Genomic DNA, 7,147 nt, shown 5'->3' with positions numbered 1-7,147 from the left:
GGGAGGGAAGGGGAGGGAGCAGGGGGAGAGAGAAGGGGGCAGCCAGCGCTTCAGCGGGACACTCACCACGTGGCCCCGACCGCCGCGCCGCCTGGCACCCTCACTCCTTCTCTAGACTACCCAGTCCTAATATACTGTAACATGGTTATATTCCACCTCCTTCACTGGTTACACCCAACAAAATGAATTATACAGCAGACAGAAACAATCACAGACCCAGACAGAGACCATGCAAATAAACATACAAAACAATACAGAAGGGAGGATTTCACAACTACATCTATACAGACATAAGGGTTTTCCAGCTGTGTCTATTGATAAGTGAGTTCTTGTCAGACAGGATGCTGCCAAACTAAGTTTCCCTTTCTCTGGAGGTGACAGGAATATCAGGGCAGGATTGTATTCCTAACAGCCCAATCGCACCTTATTTCAGTGTGACTAGTTGGGAATGTGAGGATGTGGCCATACACTTCCCAGCTTATGGCTGCCTTTGCTGCTTAGCCGAAGAACCAGGCCTCAGACTGTCACAGTAAGAGAAGGCCATTACATAGACAGACAGTGATTTTTTTATTCTTTCTTTTATATCTTTATAACTAGCTAAGTGATAAAAATACACCTAAATTCTTAAAGTACAGGCCTTTGCAGACTGGCCTGAATCTCTGTATCCTAACAGTCCTCGAGGTCAGGCAGCCTCTGGGTAAGGGGGTGGGGACTCAGATCCTTCCACTGGCCAATTCCACCAGGGTCTTGTATAAACCAGGGAAGTTTGCCCCAATAGCCAGACCAGATGCCCCCTTTACACTTGTGCTCTGTCCTCATTGCTTCTCTCTCTCCCTTCCCCCCATCTCTGCTGCTCCCCCTCTGGGCTTTCTCAGCACCTGGCCCCACAGCACTTCCTGGCAGCCAGAGACTGCGCTATCTGCACATGCAGACGTGGCCTGTCTCCTGATTGCTAAGGAAAGGAACCTTTCCAGGAAATGGCCACAGCTTCTGGGAATCTGCATGTGGCTGTGAACAGAGTTTGGCTCCTGGCACACAAGGCAACTTAAAAGCTGAGCAGCCAGACAGGGGCTTGAACCCTGGACCCTCAGATTAAGAGCCTGATGCTCTACCAACTGAGCTACCTGGGCTTGTTAGGAAACATCTTCACCATTCACCACAAGAGTGATTATCCCAGTGTGCAGGCAAGAGTGAGCAGGCAGGCAAAAGAGAGGCAAAAAAAGTCCCAGGAACCCCTCCTCTTTTTCTGCACAGCCACTGCCTGTCAGCAGGATTCCTCCTCCTCCTCAGGGAGACTAAATCTCTGTGCCTAGACAGCCGGTCCATCCACTGCACCTCAATCCCCCATGCCCGAGCCTCCCTGCCAAAGCCCTGCACCTGGCCCCATACAATTAACTCTCACGTCTCACTGGGAACTCGACTTCTTGTGCCCAGAGCGTCTCGCCCCCCTCAGCAGATGTCCTGAGAAACACAGTGTCCGGCTTTTCCAAAGAAGAGCTTAGACCCCCTCATCATGTGGCCTAAAGGATAAGGCATCTCCCTGTGGATCGGATGATTCAGGATTTGAGTCCCCTCGTGGTTGTGCTCACTTTGTGCTGCAAGTTCTGCTCCCTTCAGGGCTGGACGTTTAGAAGGGAGTTTAGAAGGGCAGTGGGAAGGGAGTGGGAGCCCCTTGCCAGCCCTAACCCCTTTCCCGTGGCCCCCCCCTAAAATCCTAAAACCTATATACCAAACTACATTCTAAAACTACTTTCCGTAAACCACCCTTTCGCTAACTAGGAGACAATGCAGGCAGAAGCCCAGCAGCAGAGTGGGGGCTATCCAGTTTATTGCACTGACTGTCGCATGTATGATTACCTGCCCTGTGGGCGGGTGGCGCATGTGTGCAGTCGGTGCAAGGAGCTCCTGGCCCTCAGAGACCATGTACGGACTTTGGAGGCCAGGGTGGCGGAACTGGAGGAGCTGAGAGAGGCAGAGAGGTATGTTGATGAGGCTTTCCGGGACACTGTAGAATTGTCCCACCTCCGCTTAGACAGCTCCTGTGCTGTTGAGGAGGAAGAAGGGCTCAGGGAAGTAGAGCAGTCAATGGGAGCAGAGGGAAACCTTCCCGTAGTTGGGACCCTCCTTCCAGATGGTGCTGGGGTTACCTCTCACACTGAGGTTGCCTCTCCGGGGGAGGGAACTCCAGTTTCTAGGAAAAGGCAGGTGTTAGTAATGGGAGATTCGATTATTAGAAATGTAGATAGCTGGGTCTGTGATGACCGGGAGAACCGTATGGTGACTTGCCTGCCTGGTGCGAAGGTTGCGGATCTCTCGAGGCATCTAGATAGACTTATGTGTAGTGCTGGGGAGGAGCCAGTGGTCGTGGTACATGTAGGTACCAATGACATAGGGAAGGGTAGGAGAGATGTCCTGGAAGCCAAATTTAGGCTGCTAGGGAAGAGACTGAAATCCAGGACCTCTATGGTGGCATTTTCAGAAATGCTCCCAGTTCCACGCGCAGGGCCAGGTAGGCAGGCAGAGCTTCAGAGTCTCAATGAGTGGATGAGACGATGGTGTAGAGAGGAGGGGTTCACGTTCATTAGGAACTGGGGAAACTTCTGGGATGGGAGGAGCCTATACAGGAGAGATGGGCTCCACCTAAACCAAAGTGGAACCAGACTGCTGGCACTAAACATTAAAAAGGTTGTAGAGCAGTTTTTAAACTAGGAGATGGGGGAAAGCCGACTGCTGCAAAGGAGCGTGTGGATCGGACACAGACTTCTCTTAGGGGAGAGTCTGATGATAGAGAATCTCCAGGTTATAGTCAGGAGCAGAGGAATGAGAAGTATAATGTAAGGGCCGGATCAGATGATAAACAGTCACATAAAAAAGAATCTGGCACATCAGAAAAAGGTAGGCTAATAAACAGGGACAAGTTTTTAAAGTGCTTGTACACAAATGCCAGAAGTCTAAATAATAAGATGGGTGAACTAGAGTGTCTTGTGATAAAGGAGGATATAGATATAATAGGCATCACAGAAACCTGGTGGACTGAGAGCAATCAATGGGACACAATCATTCCGGGGTACAAAATATATCAGAAGGACAGAACAGGCCGTGCAGGGGGAGGAGTGGCACTATATGTTAAAGAAAGTGTAGATTCAAATGAAGTAAAAATCTTAAGCGAATCCACAGGTTCCATAGAGTCTCTATGGATAGAAATTTCATGCTCTAGTAAAAATATAACAGTAGGGATCTATTATCGACCACCTGACCAGGACAGTAATAGTGATGATGAAATGCTAAGGGAAATTAGAGAGGCTATCAAAATTAAGAACCCAATAATAGTGGGGGATTTCAATTATCCCCATATTGACTGGGAACATTTCACTTCAGGACGAAATGCAGAGATAAAATTTCTCGATACTTTAAATGACTGCTTCATGGAGCAGCTGGTACGGGAACCCACAAGGGGAGAGGCGACTCTAGATTTAATCCTGAGTGGAGCGCAGGAGCTGGTCCAAGAGGTAACTATAGCAGGACCGCTTGGAAATAGTGACCATAATGCAATAGCATTCAACATCCCTGTGATTGGAATAACATCTCAACTGCCCAACACTGTGGCCTTTAATTTCAAAAGGGGGAACTATACAAAAATGAGGGGGTTAGTTAGACAAAAGTTAAAAGGTACAGCGACTAAAGTGAAATCCCTGCAAGTTGCGTGGGCCCTTTTTAAAGACACCATAATAGAGGCCCAACTTCAATGTATATCCCAAATTAAGAAAAACAGTAAAAGAACTAAAAAAGAGCCACCGTGGCTTAACAACCATGTAAAAGAAGCAGTGAGAGATAAAAAGACTTCCTTTAAAAAGTGGAAGTCAAATCCTAGTGAGGCAAATAGAAAGGAGCACAAACACTGCCAACTTAAGTGCAAGAGTGTAATAAGAAAAGCCAAAGAGGAGTTTGAAGAACGGCTAGCCAAAAACTCCAAAGGTAATAACAAAATGTTTTTTAAGTACATCAGAAGCAGGAAGCCTGCTAAACAACCAGTGGGGCCCCTTGATGATCAAAATTCAAAAGGAGCGCTTAAAGATGATAAAGTCATTGCGGAGAAACTAAATGGATTCTTTGCTTCAGTCTTCACGGCTGAGGATGTTAGGGAGATCCCCAAACCTGAGCTGGCTTTTGTAGGTGACAAATCTGAGGAACTGTCACAGATTGAAGTGTCACTAGAGGAGGTTTTGGAATTAATTGATAAACTCAACATTAACAAGTCACCGGGACCAGATGGCATTCACCCAAGAGTTCTGAAAGAACTCAAATGTGAAGTTGCGGAACTATTAACTAAGGTTTGTAACCTGTCCTTTAAATCGGCTTCGGTACCCAATGACTGGAAGTTAGCTAATGTAACGCCAATATTTAAAAAGGGCTCTAGGGGTGATCCCGACAATTACAGACCGGTAAGTCTAACGTCGGTACCGGGCAAATTAGTTGAAACAATAGTAAAGAATAAAATTGTCAGACACATAGAAAAACATAAACTCTTGAGCAATAGTCAACATGGTTTCTGTAAAGGGAAATCGTGTCTTACTAATCTATTAGAGTTCTTTGAAGGGGTCAACAAACATGTGGACAAGGGGGATCCGGTGGACATAGTGTACTTAGATTTCCAGAAAGCCTTTGACAAGGTCCCTCACCAAAGGCTCTTACGTTAATTAAGCTGTCATGGGATAAAAGGAAAGGTCCTTTCATGGACTGAGAACTGGTTAATGGACAGGGAACAAAGGGTAGGAATTAATGGTAAATTCTCAGAATGGAGAGGGGTTACTAGTGGTGTTCCCCAAGGGTCAGTCCTAGGACCAATCCTATTCAATTTATTCATAAATGATCTGGAGAAAGGGGTAAACAGTGAGGTGGCAAAGTTTGCAGATGATACTAAACTGCTCAAGATAGTTAAGACCAAAGCAGATTGTGAAGAACTTCAAAAAGATCTCACAAAACTAAGTGATTGGGCAACAAAATGGCAAATGAAATTTAATGTGGATAAATGTAAAGTAATGCACATTGGAAAAAATAACCCCAACTATACATACAACATGATGGGGGCTAATTTACCTACAACGAGTCAGGAAAAAGATCTTGGAGTTATCGTGGATAGTTCTCTGAAGATGTCCACGCAGTGTGCAGAGGCGGTCAAAAAAGCAAACAGGATGTTAGGAATCATTAAAAAGGGGATAGAGAATAAGACTGAGAATATATTATTGCCCTTATATAAATCCATGGTACGCCCACATCTCGAATACTGTGTACAGATGTGGTCTCCTCACCTCAAAAAAGATATTCTAGCACTAGAAAAGGTTCAGAAAAGAGCAACTAAAATGATTAGGGGTTTAGAGAGGGTCCCATATGAGGAAAGATTAAAGAGGCTAGGACTCTTCAGTTTGGAAAAGAGAAGACTAAGGGGGGACATGATAGAGGTATATAAAATCATGAGTGATGTTGAGAAAGTGGATAAGGAAAAGTTATTTACTTATTCCCATAATACAAGAACTAGGGGTCACCAAATGAAATTAATAGGCAGCAGGTTTAAAACAAATAAAAGGAAGTTCTTCTTCACGCAGCGCACAGTCAACTTGTGGAACTCCTTACCTGAGGAGGTTGTGAAGGCTAGGACTATAACAATGTTTAAAGGGGGACTGGATAAATTCATGGTGGCTAAGTCCATAAATGGCTATTAGCCAGGATGGGTAAGAATGGTGTCCCTAGCCTCTGTTCGTCAGAGGATGGAGATGGATGGCAGGAGAGAGATCACTTGATCATTGCCTGTTAGGTTCACAAACTCAGGGGCACCTGGCATTGGCCACTGTCGGTAGACAGATACTGGGCTAGATGGACCTTTGGTCTGACCCGGTACGGCCTTTCTTATGTTCTTATGTTATGTTCTTGGAACCTCTTCTTGGCCGCTCAGGGCAATGCTCTGGCTTCAGCTAGAGCCCCGGGAAGGAGTTGGGGGTTGGGCGTCACAAAAGCTGGGACCTGAGTCCCAGGTGCTTCCAGTCTCACCTTTGCCCTTCCTGACTTGCCAAAAAAATGGACGGCTCCACTTCCAAAGTGAGCACCATGAGTGGGAATGGTCAGAGGCCCCACCAGGGGGGCTGGCCCTGCTTTCCTACCCTCTTCTGATGTTGGCCACAGAGCATCAGCAGCCGCCCCGCATGCTGGCCTGTGGGTGGCCTTCAGTGGGGTTCAGCACAGCAGGGAGCAGGCTGGCCCTGTGGCTGTCTGCTGGCCACACATAGGCATGGTCCTCTCCTCCTCTTGCCCTGACCTCCACTGCTTTTAAGCCTTCCCTTGGAGCTGTCAGCACCAGCCGCCTCTGCTCTAGGTGCCCAGAGGAGGAGAGGTGCTGGGCTCCCACCTGCCCAGCCCTGCTTCCTTCAAGCACAGTGGCAAGTGCCAGACTTGTGGGCACCAGGTGAAGCCGTGAGAATCCCAACCCTCAGGTGTCAGTTCTAGAGCCCTGACCCATCCAGCAGGAGGGGAAAAAACTGCTCTTGCACAGCTGGAGACAGGGAAGTTGAGCACTGGGAGCTCCAGGGCTTTACCACAAGGTCCCACTGAGATTTGAACTCAGATTGCAGGATTCAGAGTCCTGAGTGCTGCCCATTACACCATGGGACCAGCACATACTGCCTTCTCTGGCCATCAGTGACCCTCATGGGGCTGGCTCATGTAAGGGACTGTTGGCCCCTTACTAAAGCTTAGTGGGGGTTTTGGTTGGCTGGTTCCCAGTCCCAGTAGAAGGGGGAAGGGCCAATGGGAAATCAGGACCCTGAGACTGACAGTCCCCTGGGCAATGGGGAGAGGCCAAAGCTCCAAGTTAGCCGCACTGACAGGCCAGGCAGTGTAATGAGGGAGTCACCAGGCCAGGGGGTCCCATCCTCCGTGGGAGCTGGAACTGCCTGGGCCAGAGTGGGGCAGAGCTAAGGAGAGAGCAGGAGCCCGAGAAGAGCCAGGGAGCAGAGCTGGGCAGGTGTAGTGCCAGAAACTGCTCCCTGTAGGACTTTGCTACCTGCAGCAGTTACTGAGACCTGAGGTTGTTCTTATTTGCTGACTTGTCCTAATTGGCTCAAACTTGACAGTGGTGGGAGATGGAAGCATAAAG

General features: G+C 48.0%; 2 non-coding genes across 2 annotated transcripts; both read right to left on the bottom strand.

Moving 5' to 3' along the window:
- Nucleotides 1-1,055: 1,055 nt before the first annotated feature.
- Nucleotides 1,056-1,130, bottom strand: TRNAK-CUU. Its single transcript has one exon. It is a non-coding gene; the product is annotated as a tRNA-Lys (tRNA).
- Nucleotides 1,131-6,591: 5,461 nt separating this feature from the next.
- Nucleotides 6,592-6,663, bottom strand: TRNAQ-CUG. Its single transcript has one exon. It is a non-coding gene; the product is annotated as a tRNA-Gln (tRNA).
- Between the last annotated feature and the right edge of the window lie 484 nt (nucleotides 6,664-7,147).

Source organism: Mauremys mutica, unplaced genomic scaffold (genome assembly GCF_020497125.1).
Source record: "Mauremys mutica isolate MM-2020 ecotype Southern unplaced genomic scaffold, ASM2049712v1 Super-Scaffold_100120, whole genome shotgun sequence".
In the NCBI taxonomy this organism is placed as follows: domain Eukaryota; kingdom Metazoa; phylum Chordata; order Testudines; family Geoemydidae; genus Mauremys; species Mauremys mutica.
Note: the sequence above shows the minus strand (reverse complement) of the source record. Positions and strands in the feature narration are given on the sequence as shown.